Here is a 19,403-nt window from a genome sequence, read left to right on the forward strand (position 1 = left end):
GAACCTAAATTTCACCCAGGCTACACATTCATTTATATGTTGCAATTCTTAACAAAATGGTTTTTTTTCAAGTTGTGCTTTACATGTTCTTTGTAAGAACAGACTACTAGTGTCAAACTGTAATAGCATCAAATTATGCAATGTGAGCAGTCAGGCCCTGAAACCAAGTATTTTTGCATTAAGACAAAAATGCATGCATAGAATGAATTGTGCAATCACAATGCACGTTGGTAGCTATGGTTTTATCTGTTCTGTTGTTTGGTTTTACTAAGAAGAGAAAGGAATGACAAAGTTTTCACATGTATGACCCAGAATCAAAAAGCATTCAGGAGACTACACCCTAGTTAATGTGTTTGTCAATATAAAACAGCTTAAGTAGGGAGACCATCTGGATATTGGTTTGATTGCTCTTACAACATACATTATATTTTGGTTTCAAAGGCAACTTGGGTCTAAAAGCCATTGAAATATGTGGAAAGCCTCCTACCGACTTCGGTAGGCTTCAGTAAAATACAGTGTAGCCTCCAGCCTGATTTCCTGTTAAGAGTGCAGTTGTGGATTATCCAGTAGTTTAGGAGTACTGAAGATTTCACCTTATGTCAGTATTAGATTTACAAAAATAGAAGCATATGGATGAGAACACTACCACCACACATGCAGAGTTGTGACTATTATTTCTTACCTCTTAAGAATATCAAACACAATCTCCTTTCACCAACAAGGTTACTAAATACATGTTCCAAAAATTACATATTTAAAAGATGCAAGTGAAAAGAATATGGTAACACTTTACATACCCAGTAGCACAGAGCTGCAGCATGTTTGGATGAGATCTTCCTTTGTTTCTAATTGGTAGAGGGGGAAGGGAGATATCCCAATTCCTTGACAACATTAGATGTCATTAGATGTATAAAGACAATCACAATGTGTTTAAAAATTTATATTTTAATTTACAGCCAGTAACTTGCATAGTCAACTGTACCCCCAAATAATACACAATACCAAATAACTATCTTTCACCATGAGTAATACAGTGTTATTGTGCTGGAATATCTCACCAAAAATGTTGGTTTTAAATGCTGGATTTAAAAATGCAGATTTACTTAAAAGTTTAAGAAGGTGCTTGTTTTAATTGAACAGTACCCAGTGTATGGACAGCCTTGCTGAAATTCTGTAATAAAGAATATTATTTAATTATCACTGTTGCCATTAGTGGTACTGCATAATGAAATACTGGTACTGTCTTTGGCTTTGTTCTACAGACAATTTAAGAATTATCCTTTATATTGGTGTAGACCAACTACAAAAGCCTACTGACATTCTTTTCCTTGTTGGCATATGTTCTTTGTTCTGTTCTCTGTAATTACCAAGCCTCCAGTATACATGTACACTTGAATACACTAGCAATGAAAATGGAAAACATAAAATATTTAATACTAAACTTTCAAGGTGAACACACACACATACACAGATACACATAAATCCCCTACTTCTTACAAACCTATGCCTACATTGTTGTTTTTTGACTGAGCAACCTACAGAAGAATATTTCTATATATCTTAGGAATGCTACAGGGACCATAAGCCAAAACAAACAAACAAGCAAACAAGCAAACAACAACAACAAAAAAAAACTCGCCACAGAAACAAACAAACATTATAGTTACTTTTCAATTTCAACCTCATCCAGAACAGACAGAACAGAAAACGATACTTCCCATGCAGGGGTCTCTTGACTCTCATTGAAAGACAGCACACTATTCTAGAAATCTTCAGATAGCATTTGTCTCTCGGGATACTGTAATCCACTAAAAGTGATTAAGAAGACCCCAACTATCTAAAATCTATGCCAAGGCTGACACTAAACTAGCAGCTGCCCATTCAGAGCCAAAAATGGTGGTTTGGAGGCCCTGGTGTCTGCTCTGCCCAGCAGATACTGAATGAACAGCTATTAATTACAGCACATATTTATGCCAGTGCACTTCCCAATTGGAATACAATTCAGTGCATTTCTCTTTGCACAGAAGACAACAGTTTTTAATAAACTAGAGTGAACTTCCCATTCTCTTCCCCCTGCATTCCCATTTGAAAAAAAAAAAATCGTTCTCCAGGAGAAAAGAAAACTGTAGAGTGTGTATATCCCTCTGGGCTCATGATGGACCCGTTCAGTCTTATCAACACACAGGTATAAATAAGCTGTTCTATTACAATACCCATGAAAATCAGAGGACTTTGAAATTTATTTTCATATACACATACACCATTCCTTTGTTTTCTTTCCAGTCTGCCCCATTTGAGATTTGGAACAAATATTTAAACTCAAGCCAGAGTAGGAGAAAAAATTACTCAGGATCTTCCCAGGAGGAACTTCAATTCCATGCTTTTGTGATAAAGTTCATTTTTTGTTTTGTTCAGCTTTTTCCACTAACAATTTCTTGTTCATTTTGAACAAGCAACTACCCACTGGATACCCCAACATGAACACCCATCAAGCATTGTTGGATACCCACAGTTCACATTCTTTTCCTCCATATTGCTCTTTTATACAAATAAATGTTTAACATGATTTCAAATCATAAAACCCTTTTTCAAATCTCTCTCACTATAACCAAAGCCATGTTATGCCCTTTTTTTTTTTTTTTTTTTTTTTTTTAATCAGGGAAACAGACTCTTCCTCTCAGCCAAAGTTCAAATCTCGTATCTCCAAGTGCCACTCAAGCTGTTACACTCTAAAATTCATGACTCCTGTCATTCAAGCAATCTGGAGGAGGCAGAACATCCTCGGTGCTGCTCTCTTGACCCTTTGTAAAGCTAGCAGCAGTGTTTTTCAGCACAACAGATTAACCTGCTACTCATGTTCCTTTCTGCCTTTGGCTGCATCTGACTTCTTGTCTCCATTATGTAATAAGTAAATCTTTAGTCACTGAAAAAACATGTTGGTCAGCAGATAGACTTCACCACCTCCTTCCCCAGAAAAATGGTTTGGATCTGGATTCATTTTACCTGAATTACTGAAGTTGAAGGTGACAAGCTCGGATATCCAACTTTGCTCCCACCTAGGAATTCATTGCAATAAGGTCTGTTTCCAAATCAATGACCTTGGCACTCTTGGGGAATTAAATGAAGTTATCACAATCACTGTCTGAGCTGAGAGTCTGGTGACAATCACTCCACCACTGTGGAGTACAGGTTAATCTGGGCAGTAAATTGGGATGTTCTTCTAAAAACATCAGCAATATTGTAATGAAAATGTCAGTAAATCTATTCCCTAAATTACAGCAGCCTTAAGTAACAGGGACGTGGTAGTACAAAAAAGCTAATTAAGCAAGTATCGGAGGCATCTTTTAATGCCTCCCACATTAATGTTTCATTAAGGAACTCCTGGAACTGCTCTTAGACTGGAATAATCACAGCATGCATGTGTTATGGACAGCATAAATGATAATGTGAAGTGTAGGACAGTACAAAGCATAGACTTAAATGTTAATCAGTCCTATACATTATCTAAAATTTGTATTCTTCAAAATACAAACACTGAGAAGGGAAAACCCATATTTTCTTCATCAAAACCACCTACAGCCTTAGGTGTAGAGATGTTTTTTTACTTTCATCAGACCACCCAGACCCAGTCAAATGGAGTACAACACATGAATGACAGTTTTGCTTCCTTATGATTTTCACACACAGAAGCTGACAGCGTGACTATACACATGCCTGATATCTTACCAGTGTTTTTCATGCTCTCCTGTAATAAATCTTCGACAAACAGCAATGAAAGTAGCAATGTTTTCACAAAAGATGGCTTGGTCATCATGGTACCATCATGGTATTCATACTACAGAAATGAAACTTGACTAAAGACATGGTTGGGCTGCACCAGCCCAGAAGACCTACCCCATTAAACTGTTCTCCTTTGTGTTTGTCAGACTTGAGAGACTTGTGTTCCATTTGTTCACAGTCCACTGAACATTTACAACTTTCACGGCTAGGTGACAGCTTTGAGTATAGAGGCTAACACTGTAGGGTAAGATAGACTACATAGGTCTTAAGTAGATGGACACTTTTTAAACTATCAGCAAATTCTGTGCTTTCTTACACCATGCTTAATAGTTCCTCTTAGGTAATTTGCCATGTCAGCAAAACAAACACAGAAAATTAACCTATCAACTATTACCTAAATATTTTTATTAGAATCTGAAAGTCAGCAAATTCTCATATAAAACACTAACAGACCACATGGGTTTCTTAAAAAAGGTCTGCATGTCCCGTAGAGAGTAGGTAACAATCGTTATGAAGGCTAAAGCTTTGACACCTGTGCATTTTTTCAATATTCATTGAAAATAACATAGGCATGTGCCTGCTAAACCCCACACCAAGGCAATATAACTGTATGCATGATTTTCTGGTTACAAGATTAGCATTTAAAACTAGCATTTAAAACACAAGACTAGGATCTGAAGTATTTTGGAAAACAGAACAAAAATGAAAATCTTGATTAGCCTCTGTTAAAATACGATAAATAAATCCTCACAGAATGGAATGGTTTTCAAAGCAATACCGCAACTTAATTTTTGCATATTTAGTAAACATATCTGAATGTTAGCATCTCTACAAAAGAAAAGGGAAAATACTGAAATGAATGACAGATCTCTACCTATGAACACATCCTATGGTTGGAGATCATTAACAAAGGTGGCATGGGGTTGCCAAATCCAGAACCTCTGTGTTTGCCAGCTGCATTGCAAGGATGAGCTGTCTTCAGAGACAGATGCCGTTTGGTCTTTCTTGTGTTTCAGAGGAAGGAATGTCACCAGGACATACCTTCTCATTGATACACTTCATAGTAGAGGAGGTGGCCTGAAAGCTTTTACTAATGCAAATGTAAAGCTCTGAAGCTTGGATCTTACTAGCATGGACACACCAATAACAATGTAAGAAGGAAAAGCCAATTTCGTTTCTCCTCTAATTACAAGATAGCTCTCAGCAAACATGTTCAGCTTTCACCTGTTACACTTTTAATGTCACAACTAACCACCAAAATAACCATCATTATACAACACTTACATACCAGGGAAATTTCCCAGTATAAAGGCTCTCAGTTCCACCTACTCAGGCTAGATGTGTGTGTGCCAGAAAGGCCTGAGCAGATCGTGCAGTGCACACTGTGCTAGCGATGAGGCTACGTGCTCCTCAACAAAGCAATAGGAAAATTCATATACAACACTGCATTTTCCATTATTTAAAACACTGGGCACTACTGCTATTGTTCTTCATCCAAATTACAGCTTGGTGAAATGAACCGCAGTCGTGTACTAAGAAAATTTATGTTCCTGTTTCACTGTGCAAACCTGGAAAGAGTACATATGGAAAAATGGGCATGTGTCTTCATACATGGAAAAATAGGATTGAAATCCCTTGCAAACGCTGGAGGAGGCAGGGGATTTTCACATACAGATCACTGTCAGTAATGGGTAAAGTGTCTTACAATTTGGACTCTCTTCATGATACAAAGTTAACACTGCTACATTGACTTTATAAGAAAATGTATATGAAATCAACATATTTTAAATGGATTTCCTGTGTCTATAATGTTAAGGGCATTTGAGAACACAAGTATGAAACTGCTTTATAAATTAATAATGTCTACTCCTTATGTCAATACGTGACAGAAACAGGTTCGTGAAACTTACTGACTGTGAATGATTCACTTAAACCGCTGCTGAGCCAAAAGTAACAAAGAACAAATCACTTTCCAGCCAACATGGCACAGTCCCATTGCTTGAGGAACTGAAACCAGCAGGAATGCTGCAAGGACAGAAAGGGTAGCAGACTCTTCCCTCCAAGCCCAGCCCTCCTAAAGACAGGGAGATGGATATTACTTCTGTTCTGCTCTCTGTGAAACCAAATTAGTGCTCTCTGGAGCTGAACTTGCTAGAAAAGGGAAGACTACTCACTAAATGACATAGAGGAGCTGAATTGTTTGTAGATGCCAGGCAGTGCGGGAGCTCAGAAGAAGAGAGCTCTGAATCTCATTAGAACATAAACAAAGCAAACTTCTGATATAGGAAAAGCTCTGACCTGACAGCTCAAGCAGAAAATGATACAACTTGTCCCTCTGCATATGTCCTCACTGGGCAAAACTTCTTCAGGACAACAGCTCCTGCAGTACCACTGGGTCCCTTGAAAAGATCTCTTCCTTTCCTACTCTCAGAGGCTTGGCAGCATGTTTGGTTCTAACTGTCCTCAAGAGTATCCTAATTTGCTCTTCTTCTATAGGTCCAAGCTGAGTGAATCAGTCCCATACAAGCTGTGCTTGTGCACCAGAATATTTCCTACGTGGGAAGCATGTTTGGGGAAGGCAGCAGCTCTTTCCCTTGAAGACATGGCTTGATCCAGAGTGCCAGATGAGCCAAGATAAAGCATACAGGCAATCCACCCTCTGCTATCTTCTGACTTAAAAAAAAAAAAAAAAAAAAAAAAAAAAAAAAAAAAGGAACAGCACTAGAAACAAACAGAATGGATGGTGTCTGCCAGATCTGCTTATTCAATACTAATGGCCATTCAGGACCTTGAAATTCTTAGTACTCTGTATTCTGGCTGGTCTTTTCTCTTGCCAGTACAGTATGTTCAATTGGCACACTGTTACATGCCAGGGGCCATGCTGCTAATCCATGAGAATGTGGCAAAGACAACAGAATTAAGTTTTAACACTACAAGCAGCAGTTCTTATGCATTGGATTGCTTTACAGCCAATGTTGCCTGCATGAAGGTTCACTCCTCACAGACCTGCCACAGAGCCCTCTAGCAGCACAGAACAAGTCATCCTACTGGTTATAGTCATATACCATCAGAGCAGCATACAGACATAAACGGGGATTTATATATCAGACAGATCTTTAACACTGGGCAATAACATTACCCAGCCATCTCCTATCACTGTTGTGAAATTCATCTGTGAAGACAGAGGTCCCCATGGTAGTGGAAATCATGCCACGCAGATGCTGCTCTATGCTCTTTCAATCCTTTTGTTGGTCTTTAATGTGCCTTTGTTCCTCTGCATGCTGCAGAAGAGAAATGAACAGCTGGTGATTGTCTCCAACTTTATATCTAGCTTTTATTTAAAAATTTCACAGTGCCTCCAATCTTCCCAGCAGACTGAAACAGAATGAAAAGCCTTACTTACAATACACATTCCTCCTGTGCTTCTGTACCTGGCATTTCGAGTGCAGGTTGCTGGATTCCCCCTCTCCAGCCTTACTCCCCAGCGTCCTTGCTTGCTTGCTAGATGCATTTAGAAAGCATCCGACTGGACCACTAACAGATGGCCTGCTGTGACTTCAGGCACCTGTTGAGCCAGGTGTTTCCATATTGAAGCTATTACAGACAATTCAATCTATGCTATGATGCTTTTTGAGATGCTAAATGATCACTCTGATTTAAAGTACAGCAGCATGAAGTTTTTGAAAGCCATATGCCATCACTGCTTATATAGATAAGGCCAACTACTCAGTGTAAATAAGTATACCTCACAGGAAAAGAATAGAATAAGATGATTTGCATTAGTATGACCCATATTCTGTAAGTAGATTTTTTACAATGCAATTTATTCCTAACAACTAGAAAATTATTAACCTTTAGAAGTGGCTATTCTCATCTCCTGAAGTTCCATTTGACTACAAGAGGGAGCCTCCAGCTAATAGACTACTCTTTATAAAATCTGCTGTGGAAAATTTCAAACACTGGATCCACTGGAAGGCATCACAACACGTTGTACAAACATTTCATGGGCCACTGCCACTTCTGAGTGGTCCATGAAATAACAGCTTTACTTACCATGCATAAAACAAACATTCCAGTGAAAGGAAGGAAATCCAGGTTTTCTAAATATGTGGACTGGGACTAGCCTTCACATACAATGTTATTCGTAGCTACCAGCAAGTAAATTCCATCATTTAACAGATTGCCTGGAAAGAAAGGGGACTGCAAAAGAGATCCTGCTACCTTTTCCTTCAGTCCTACCCTGTCCATTTCCCCAGTAAGTTTCTGGAATTTACCAGCCCCCAAATTCTGCAAGTTGAAAGGGAAGAAAAAGAGTTTACCTACATTGGGTTTAGATCTTAGCAAGCACAGGTGGTGCTCCACAATCAAATATGACCAAACAAGAAATAAAACAATCCCTGTAAATTTCTTTGCCATTCAGACACAGGAAAGTTTGTCTATAAATTGAAGTATATGTCATAAGGCTTGACAGTTGCATGAGATTTATATCTTAAGCTGTGTTAGGAATACAATAATGTGTTGCACTGCACAGTGCATAGCATGATTTTTAGTCCCCTGAACATCTCACCCAACATTTAGACTCTGAGCACCATTTGGGAAAGAATTTGGAAACCAAGAGAGATGCCCGGGGCTAGCAGCATCGACAGCAGGTGGTTCTAGCTAGCAGCCAGTGCTTCTAACTATACCGTGCCTGCACTACAGCATCCAATGGCTCTGTGTCAGTACATCAGATTGGTTCATTACAATGCAAAGGGGGGACTCAGGTCTACCCGAGAAGACAAGGTATTGCCATCAGCACTGAGCAGCCCATGTTGCTAAAAATAGAACATTTTGACTACCACATCACAGTGTGGAAGGCCAGCAGTAGAAAAGAAAACCCTCTACATGTATAATCAAAATAAGAACCTATGAAATTACTCAGATAGAGCATTCAGATTCCAGATGGGGGTCACTGGGATTCACATCTCCTTATCTTGTTCTTGCTGTGAGATTTTTGCTCATCAGTTCTGTCTCCTTCTCACATATGCTGAACATGGTGGAGCAGCTTTTCGCAAGCAAGGACCTCTTCAACCAGCTCTGGTTAGGCTGCCTCCAGCCTATTACCAGGATGGCCAGATTGTCATTGCTGCTTGAGAGTGGGACTGATGAGCAGGGTCCACATCACCTCTCCATCACTTTTACTCTGCAATGACACAAATTCAAAACCTCAGTTCACTTTCCCCCACTTCTCTCTTTACCTCTCTGTTCTTGTGCACTTTTAGTTGAACCTTCTGTTTAACTGAAGGCTTAGCCCTGGCATTCTCCCATTTACATGTTTTTTAAGCAGAGAATACACTGAATTTACATCATCTAATGACTTCCCGAACCCTCCATGTCCCATTCTTCCCCACTATGAGGATCCTAATCAGCACTTTTTTAGGCCAGCCTTTGGCCTGTTTAACAATGCCAAAATCACATCAGTCAAGAAGAGTCTGAACTGAAAATCTGGCCCTGCAAAAATATTAATTCAGTTAGAGGAAGGCAATCTTACAGAAAAATATTCCCAATTGTTAATTTTTGCTATAGCTGTGTTATGTTAGCTCATTGAAATTTAATTGCTAAAGGGTTATAAGAGCCTAGAAACAGACCTAGCATCTGTCTTTTTTTAATGTCTCAATTATCACCACAGTAATTTAATGGCACCGTGTTAGAGAATCACCATTGACATGCTAATGAATGGCACCATGTTCACTTACATTAGCTCTATTTTTAAGAGGTTATAGGTTGAAAACAGACATTTTATGCTTCAGATATCACTAAGGCAAGCTGTATCACATTTATCTCATTTTGCTTTTACAACTCAAATTACGTATCTTAAAAATGTTCACTGAACAGTGAACTGCAAATGGGTTAAACTGTGGTCAATTACAATTATGTACTTGCTTCTTTAGATCAAAATAAGTAACACAAATCCTTTCAAACCATTTATTACTCAATTTGTCTGTCAGCATTTACTGTGGAAATTCTGCTCAGTTTGCTTTGTTTTTCACAAACAGATATGTCCTTTACTATTAGCTTTTTTAATTGAACAGTCATGCTTTATTATAAATGTTTTACGCTATTCTCATTTCAATAAACCAAGTTTACCTATCAATATTTGTCTTTCATTTATTCTGCAGAAACTGTTGCTAACCAAAATGTCCCAAATCTATTACATCTAAATGATCACAGCAATTTCCATAATAAGAGATGCAATGATGTACACTGAACCATTTATCTGCAGGCTTTCAACACATCGTATATGAATTTCTATAGACAAGTAATAAGGGATTGACTTCACAAACACAATGGAACAGCCTTCTGAGATCAACTACTAGTGTTATCATCAGAATTAATTTTGCATGGAAAGCTGCATCCTGACAATAATGTGAAGGGATTTTTCACTTCAGCAAAATTAGCACAAGAGTGGCAAATGTAAATAATAATCCTTTCATATTTAATATTAACATATATTTAATAACTTTTTTTCCAATTCATTTCATTCTATCACCCATGCATGCCTTCATCAGTTCCATTGCACAGCTTAGTTCTGCCATGAACAACAGAGGCAAGGCTGCAACAGATTTAGGTGCAGGAATCAACTGTGATGTTTCAGAATGTCTCAGCTCTCCTGGCTTTTCAGTCCCACACATAGATACACAGAGGAGTATACTTGAAGTTGTATAATAAAAAAGTAAGCTTTCTAAGTGTATTGTTGGCAAAACAATTATTACAGAGAGAGCTTCGTTATATTACATTTCACAGAATAATCTCTCCTCTGTTTAACCTACATATGGAGGTTATAATTGCACCTTCGAGTCCTCAGCACTTCAGGCAGTGGTCATTGCACCCCCTGGTGTCCGCAACTCCTATAGCAGCATCTAAAAATCTAGGGATAAAAAAGGAGATAATTTCTGCAGCTTTCTCTGTTCTCCCTGCTTCTGGATTTTAATAAATAAATAAATAAATAATTTCACACAAGCCTCTAAATGCAAACACAGTTTTTAGGTTTTCTCCCATTTGACACTTATTGCTTTTGTGTTGTGATTGTTACTTCCTCCCCTGGATGAGAAAGAGAGAAACCAAACCCGGGCTTTTCTGCAGGGTCAAGCGTAAGGGGTTTGGGACAGGGAGTCAAATACGACTGTTAATTTCTCTGTCTGCCATCACCTCTCACAGAAAAATACCACAATGCGTGGAGCTAATCTTGTTACTGAGACATTTCTCTGGCCAAGTGCCAGGCTGTTCCTCTGTGGCTAGGCTACGGTCTTTTAGGAGAGTTGTCACTAATTAGCTTCGTAATCACAGTGAGGGAAGCAATGAGGGTGGAGGAAAAAATTGGTCATTCCATTAACTCTTTCTTATCTGCAACCTCAGGAGCTTATAGAATTGCATCACAATAATAATTACTATCTGTCCAGTTGTGGATGTCCACACAGTTTTACTCTGAGACACCCCTTCCACTGCTCTTTCACTTTTACTATTCTGTCACATAAGATGATGCTACTGCATTTATTTTTTATTTTTTTTCATAAAGAGGTAACCTCTCTGCATAGAGCCATCACACTTCCTTTGCTGAGACGTATGGAAAACTTTCCAAGCCAGACTATGCCACAGATGTGTGGTATGACATCACACAAAGACATGAAAAAGCAACTGAAATTCAATCGGTGACCTTAGAATCCTAGAATGATTGAATGGCTTGTGTTGGAAGGGACCTTAAAGATCACTTAGTTCCAACCCCCCTGCCATGGACAGGGATGCCACCCCCCAGATCAGGTTGGCCAAGGCCCCATCCAACCTGGTCTTGAACACCTCCAGAGATGGGACATCCACAGCTTCTCTGGTCAACCTGTGCCAGTGCCTCACTACCCTCTGAGTAAAGAATTTCCTCTTTACATCCTCTAAGTCTCCCCTCTTTTAGTTTAACACTGTTCCTCTTTGTCCTATCACTATCTGCCTGTCTAAAACGTTGATCTCCAAACTTGTTAACATCTATTTGAGTGGAAATCTTACACCTCCACATTTGCAGGAGAGCCTATATTCTGTCTAAACTTGTTTGTCATCCTGACAAATTGATCTAGGAAGAACGTCACAGGAGAATTGTGGAAGACTCTTCCTCTCCTCCCTCATACTACTCTTTTAGACAAAGGACATAATTTGCAGAGTAAGTTTCAACTGAAAATTTAGGGGCCAGTTGCCTAGATGAGCTTAAGGCATATATTCTAGTGAATATTTTTCCCTAGTACCATGTTGATTGCTTGAAGGTGAGTTTGTAATACACTCACTGGCTATAACTATGGCCAGTTTATATTTTCTTATGCTACTCTTTATTAACCCTCTACAACTGTGACCTTGGTATCAATCATTAGAGGGATTACAGCCATCCTCACACAATTTAAACCTGAAGGGTAATACATGGTCCTTAAAAGAAAAACTATTTATCACAGGAGGAGTCCAATCTATCTGCAAGTATCTGTAACTGGGGACTTCAAGATATTGGGCAGGGAATAGAAATGAATTAAACCTTTGTGATGTTGATCTAAAAACGATGGATGATACAATCAATTGCAACTTCTTCAAGGGTCTTCTCACTCATGTTTTTCAAAATTAGATTTACATTGGTACTCATGAAAATTCATTATATTAACCTCCAGAGTGACTTGGTTAAAGGTCCTCATCCCGATTAATTGTTTTCAACATGCAATTGCAACTAGGTAAGGAACCTTTCACCTCCAGATGACTGCTTGGGATTTTATGTGGGTCAAGAGGAATTGAAGAACATTTCTAATTTGGATCAATAATCTCATGAGCTAGGAGAAGTAAATCACCATTAGAAGGTTGAACAATGCTGGGTTAAATTAAATTCACAGCTTCCTCTTATTCCAGGGAATACGTGTATACACTTGGCTAGTTAGGATACAGCTAAGCAAAAGTTTGGCAAAAATTCAGGTAATATTTTTTTCCAGTGACTTTCCTTTCTTTTTTTTTTAAGTACAATTTTTGTGAAACAACATAATAAATGGGAAATATGAAAAGAATTACCACAGAAATTGATTCTTGTTTCATAGTATGTAGTCAACAGCAGTCACCTTTCTACAGGATCTCTATTTAGCAAGACTGCTTTAGCTAAACACTGGAACGTAAAATATGGATTTTTATTTTTTTCTCAGAATACAAATCCAAATTCAAAGCCATACTTAAATAATAATAATAATAATAATAAAAAGTCTAGACCAGCTCCCAGGGAATTCTCAAAAGCAGCCTTGAGTGCACCATCAATGGTCACAAACTCAAGAACTGATGGACATAAAAGTTTCTTATGTTGTACCAGGTATAAAATAACAAAGTGAGGAAAATAACCATAGCTTTAATCTGAAATTATTTTTAAAGTACTCCTTACCATAAGAGACACATGGGCTTTATTAAATAATAGCTAATCTAAGAACTTTGTAACTATATATTTCTAGGATATATTTTTATATTTCATCTTCCATGTCACGCTAATTTTCATGTACAACCTCACACACCATAAATTCCCTTTCAGTTTTAGCAAGCTATTCTCTTGATCAGAAAATCTGGCTGAATTATATACTCAAAGCAGTCACTTTGTATTTTTTTCTCTTATAACCAGGCACCACCAAAACACTCACCACAATTTTATTAATTATTAATTCCCTAAAGACACTAGGCATTTAAAAGACAGATGGAAATTACCATAAATTTAAATTAAGGCACAGAAAATTCATCTTTGGAACACCATATTCTTTCTACTTTTAGTCTTTAATATTTCTCTTCAGGGGAATTGCATCAGAGTACCCACAAAGACTTTATCCCTGCTGTTCCCCAGGATTTTCAGCAATGATGAATGCTTACCACACTTTTAAATTTAGGGGTAAGTACATATAGGATTAAAAAAGGAGAAAGTCTTGGAATCCCAAGTCTTGGAATTCTGTATGCAAAACACACACATTCTATTCTTCAACTTCAAATCTATCAAAACCTGTCACAAACTTCAGCTTTTGTGGCCAGAGCTTATTAACATTTGCATAATCACGTCTACGAGAAGGTCTTCTCCTACACATGACCATGTTCAGCTCCCAACAGCAAGAGCAAGAATTAATTACCAATGTTAAAAGTGCCAAGAATCTCAGCTCACCTGATTGCTGAGGTCCTGAATATCACATCAATGATCAGAAGCTTGAACTTGAAAATTCCCCTTCTCCTGTTTCCTACTTTGAGAAAATATGCAATGTTGTAGCAATGTACATCAATGGGATTCATTCTGCAGCTTCTTGTCTCCTGACAGAGGGATTTAGTACAAATTCTGTCTTGAGACTTTCTATGAATCTGGACTGCATATACCAATGTTCTGTTCTTAAAGTAAAAATGCAAGTCACAAACATGAACCTTCCAAAAGAGAAAGTACTACAGTGTGGCAATGACAACCAGAGCAACAATGGCACAGGTATATATGCTTGGGACTGTTTTCACTTTTCTCTGCAACATAGCATGTCTGCTCCCCAGGACCAACAGTACAACACCTCAACCTGCTGTTCAGTATAACCATCTCCAATTCTTACCATTAAAGTAAAGCCTCCTGTAAAACATTTATATGTTTCAAACCTCACCAGTGCAGAACTCCCTGCCACTGACTCCTGGACTACAGCTCTGGCTCTTAAGATGTTAATTGTACAACTCTCCCTAGTGAAGATTAATGCATATTTACTTTTATGGTGTCTCTGAGAGTAATCTAGTGCCAAAGGGTGAATTTTCCTCACTGTTCAAGTGTTTTAATTAAAACAAGCCATGTAACATTCAAGCATTTAAAAACAAGCTAAACCCAAAGGATAAACCACAGCAATCACCACTGCTAGTAGCTTGGCAGGGTTCTGTAACCCACAGTGCCTGCAGCAGCCCTATGAGCTTTGCACGAGCCAGTACCTGGCTGGTCTGAGTGTAAGTACCAGCAATGGCATGCTTCATGGGGAGCACTTCAGGGGACTGATCTGATCGAAGCCAAACGTAGTTAGCTGGAGGTTCAGAGGTGGATGCATGATTGCTGTACCACACAGTGCAAGAGAGCTCTCAATACCCACGAACACAAAGGCAGAGGTAACCAAATTTTAGTTAGTCTTTTCAAGTCTTCTCAAACAGAAAAGGCTTCAAAAAACACAGGGGATTGGGTGTCTAATTTTCTGCACACCAAGGGCTTCCATTGATTTCACTGACAATTTTTTATAAAGAATTAAGACTTCTATAAACAGCGACACAAAAAAAAAAAAAAAAAAAAAAAAAAAAGGAACACCAAAACAAAACGTTTATAAACTGCAAATTTCCTGCTTTGTTGAAATAACTTCCATGGCTTAAAAGGGAATTTAGACCATGTAAAAAGCGGAATGCAAACAGGTAATGGAGCATACTACAAAAGAGAAACAATTATGCATGACAAACACTCTCATACTTTGAGCAGAAGTTCCGGAAACTTGAAAGATTAGATTAAATCCAACTCATTTAGTCCAATAACTTAGGCAGAGTCAAATTTAATGATAAGACTAGGTATGTAATTTTCTGAACTTGTTTTGTGTAGTGATGAATGCATTTAAAGATTAGCAGGTTGCAAACACTTCAATTAAAATATATTTGTTATAATGCCACCTAAAATGAAGCATCTCAAAATGAATTGTGGGTAGTATACACAACATGCTCGTGAGCAGAGATTTGAACCCTCATGAAGAAAGCTCTCAGCCTGCCTTGAAGAAAACTATAATCAATCTCTACTGTTTGTCCAGTGGGCTTTGGAAGAGAGAGTAAAGCCTGAAGGATGCCAATATTTATATCTGAGAAATTCAATTTTATCTGACAGCAACACTAATCACAAAGAAAGAACAAAACAAAACCAAACAAAAAAAAAGCCAACATACTTCAGTGGTTAATTTTTCTTTTCCCCTCTGTTGCAACTGCTCTATTAAATTTAATGAAGTTCTCCCTAAGCCTTTCAAAGCAGTGAGCTTTGAAGAAACAAAGATGGGATACAGCAATGCAAAAGGAAGAATTTTCCTAAACAAGCTAGTGGGAAATATGTAAATAATCCCAGCATAGACAAGTCCATGCACAGCAACAATTGTATAGAAAAGCCTACATTGTTCTTATCAGATGGTGTTTCTCCTGTAGTCCATCTGGCAGAGCACTATATTTAGGTCCCTTGGGGTAATTCCACCATATGCTCTTTTCTGTGATTCAGTTTATTATATTTTTTTTTCTAATGCATTCATTCCATGAGGTGTGTGGTGGCCCCTACTGGTGAATGCCACTTTTGGCATTTGTGAATGCCACTGTTTCCTAGGTTCAATAAAGGCCTCTGTAGAGAGGCCATGCTACAAAGCCAAGTATTCTGCTTCAGAACTGAAGTCATCAATTATTCCTTGGAATTTTAGGCATTTTGCTGCTATATTTGACAGTCTCATGTTCCACGTGAAAATGCTACAGCAGTCAGGCTGCTGTTAACGTGACCATAATAATGCATTCTTCCCATGAAAAAAAAAAAATGAATTTTCTTTGAGAAAAAATCTCTGGCAATTTCTTACAGATCAACAATTCATTTTTCTAACCATTCTTTTAATGGTGACCTATGTTCTTGAAATATTTGACCCACATATATTCTATGTTTAATAAGGATTTGTGAAAGCCATGCATCTTTTCTAACAGACATGAATTAAGAAAAAAATATATATATCATGACTAAAGCATTCAGTGATCCAAATCACAAAAGCAAGTAACTATGGCTTAGCTCTTCCAACGTTCATATTTGTTGAAAACATCCTATCAATCAGTGGACTTAAACAGGGTTGAACTTATCCCAGTGACATCTCCTAGATTGACTAAATGTAAGAGACATTGCTTTTTGACAGCTGGTTTAGTTCACACCAATCCCATGGGTAACCGGTACTATAAGGAATACTGCCCTATCAGTTCTGTTTCATTACATCTATCTTTCCACCCACAAGAAGTCATATAGTGAAGTGATGTACGATCTTTGGTTGTCATTAGCAGGCTTTACTCATGTCAGAACTGCGTGCAAAATAAAGAAAAAATGTAGACTTGATTCACATGAATGTTATGCCATGTCTCTATTCAGGGCTGGGTGTGAATGCAGGTGCTTATGTTTAACTTGTTTCTTGAAAACTTCTATAAAATATCAACATTTCTGGGACTGAATCCAGTAAATAAAAATAATGAAAATCAAGTGATTATAAGAAAACTAAACATAGGTAATGCAAATTAATCTGAGAACCAGCACATTCAAGAGAGAAGTATTCACTTAAATCTACACAATCTGTGATTACCTACAGATCAGAATGAAACTGATCTTTATCTTTCACCAGCCAGCAGTGGAAAAAGGTAAAATTTCTGTGGGTTATGCCTAACTCATTCTGAGATATAAACTAGCAAATTCCATTCCCAGTATTACAAATATATCTGTTTGGCTTATGCAAATTACCCTGGAATGCTAGTACCCCAGACAGCTGTATTTTAGGTGAAAAAATATGTTCTGTTAGACAGCAAGGCCATTCTGTTCTGCACAAAAGATTTTGAATATTCTTAAAATCCAAGCAATGCTCTCTCCTTAAAAATTAAATACAGGGACTTTGAAAAGTTTTATAAAGCAGTGCAAGTTCTATTAACTTCTGTTGTAATTTGTAATTACAAACTTTCTAATTTTTAAATTACAGAATGAATAGCAAAGGTGGGTTTCTCTTGACTTTACAATGGATTATTTCAGTAGAAGTTAGAATGACAGGACCACACTTAACACAGGCTGCATGTTGGAATTTGGGTAGTAAAGCATGAGACAGAGGTTATTCCTAGAGTCAGACCTGACCCAGGCACACTCTGAAAATACTAGAAGATGCCATGTTTTCATCTTGGACCAGCTGATATTTTTACAGAAACATAAGACACATTTTTGGGTATGTGAATTATTTGTAAGTCTGAAATAGAAATAGCTATCCAAACTGAGGAAGGGTTTATGTGTCAAAAGATGGCCAGCATTTTTCAATAACTTCACATGTTAATTAATACCTTCATTTGCACCCCACATATACCCTTAGATCATCATCAATGACAGTGCTGCTATAATAATTCATCTTTATATAGATCTGGCATCTCAAACATCTTGCAGTTAAACAGCAGACTGCTTGATGTATTTACATGAGTTTTAAGGATTATAGAGAACTTCATACACACTCTTTTCTTCTTTTGAAAAGGGGAAGACAGGGAAAAGAAGCATTGTCAGTACATCACATTTAGAAGAAGAGTCTTCCAAACATGACCCAAGCATTACTGATCCAGTACTGACTTCCTCAGTTTGCCAAGCAACAAGCAACGCAGATTAACAGATAGAATCACGTTTGCTCTGCCAGTACTCATTCTGATGGATCATGACCCAGCTTCAGTCTGGAAGCTGTGCAGACACATTAGCATGGCTCTCTGTCCACTGAATTCAGCATGGCTTATTAATTCAGACACACAACTGTGTTGTGCCGTGCACAGCAGTTGGTGGTCTCCCAAATCATTGCTAACAGGCAGCATGAATATATGGCTGTCTAAAAACATCTCTGTCGTCACACCTAAAACGCAATAATGTAACAGAAAGCAGCAGTGCTTTGTCAGATCACGACTTCATCTAGCTCAAGACCTGCCTCCAACAGTGGCTGAGATTGACAGAAAAGAGCAGAGGCTCAGGACAAGTGTATATAATGTTTCCTATGTGGACTCCCACATCTACAGGGACATGACCTCTTCCTTAATGCCTATTAATCCACCCTCTAGTGACATTTGAGATGACTGATTTATTATTGTTCATTTTTTACAGATTGGATGCAGCATTATATACAAACTGGTGTTACTGTGGAGTAGTGAATATTCTTAAGCAGTTGTAAGCTAACTAAGACACTAAACATATTAAAGGCAAGTGCCATATGTTTTCTGACAAATACATAAAGCTTGAAATAATCAGAGCTAAGACTTACTTCCTGGCTGTATATTGGTTTCAGAATTCTGCATACAGGGCTTGCTCTGTGGGAAGGAAAAAGTCTTCATAATATGTTCAGGCATCCTGGTCTTCATTAAAACAGTATGCGCTCCTCCTAAAGGGCAGCACACATCTGAGAATTTCAAAGTATTTAATCACTCAGCTCTGAGACAAGCACTGTCTCTAGGTTTCACCCCTATCTAAACTAGATCCTTCCACCTTATAGACAGAAAAATCAAACATTCTAGAAGATAGAGTGATGTATACATAATGAAAAGGAAAAAAAAATTAATTTGATATGAAGTTGAAGTTATAAAAAGAAAGATTATATTTTTACACTTAAATTATCAGAACTAAAAAGCCCATCAAATGAAAAAAAAATAAAAATGTAGTTAAAAATGTAGAAAGCATCATATGTTTGCCATCTTCCCAACATACAACATTCTCACCTGTTATGTAGCTAAGTGTTTTTCTAGGCTGTACATAAAAAAAGTTGGTGTGTGCAACCTAAGACATATGGTAGACATGATCTCTTATCTAAGGTCACCACATATACTGGAAACAGAGCTTT

The 19,403-nt window shown here is 37.8% G+C and overlaps 1 long non-coding RNA gene across 2 annotated transcripts in view; it reads right to left on the bottom strand.

Annotated features, from left to right (window-relative positions):
• The window catches only part of LOC137863598 (uncharacterized), a 535,054-nt gene that overhangs the window by 112,653 nt on the left and 402,998 nt on the right, over positions 1–19,403 (bottom strand). The window lies entirely within an intron of this gene.

This window comes from Anas acuta, chromosome 13 (genome assembly GCF_963932015.1).
Source record: "Anas acuta chromosome 13, bAnaAcu1.1, whole genome shotgun sequence".
Classification (NCBI taxonomy): domain Eukaryota; kingdom Metazoa; phylum Chordata; class Aves; order Anseriformes; family Anatidae; genus Anas; species Anas acuta.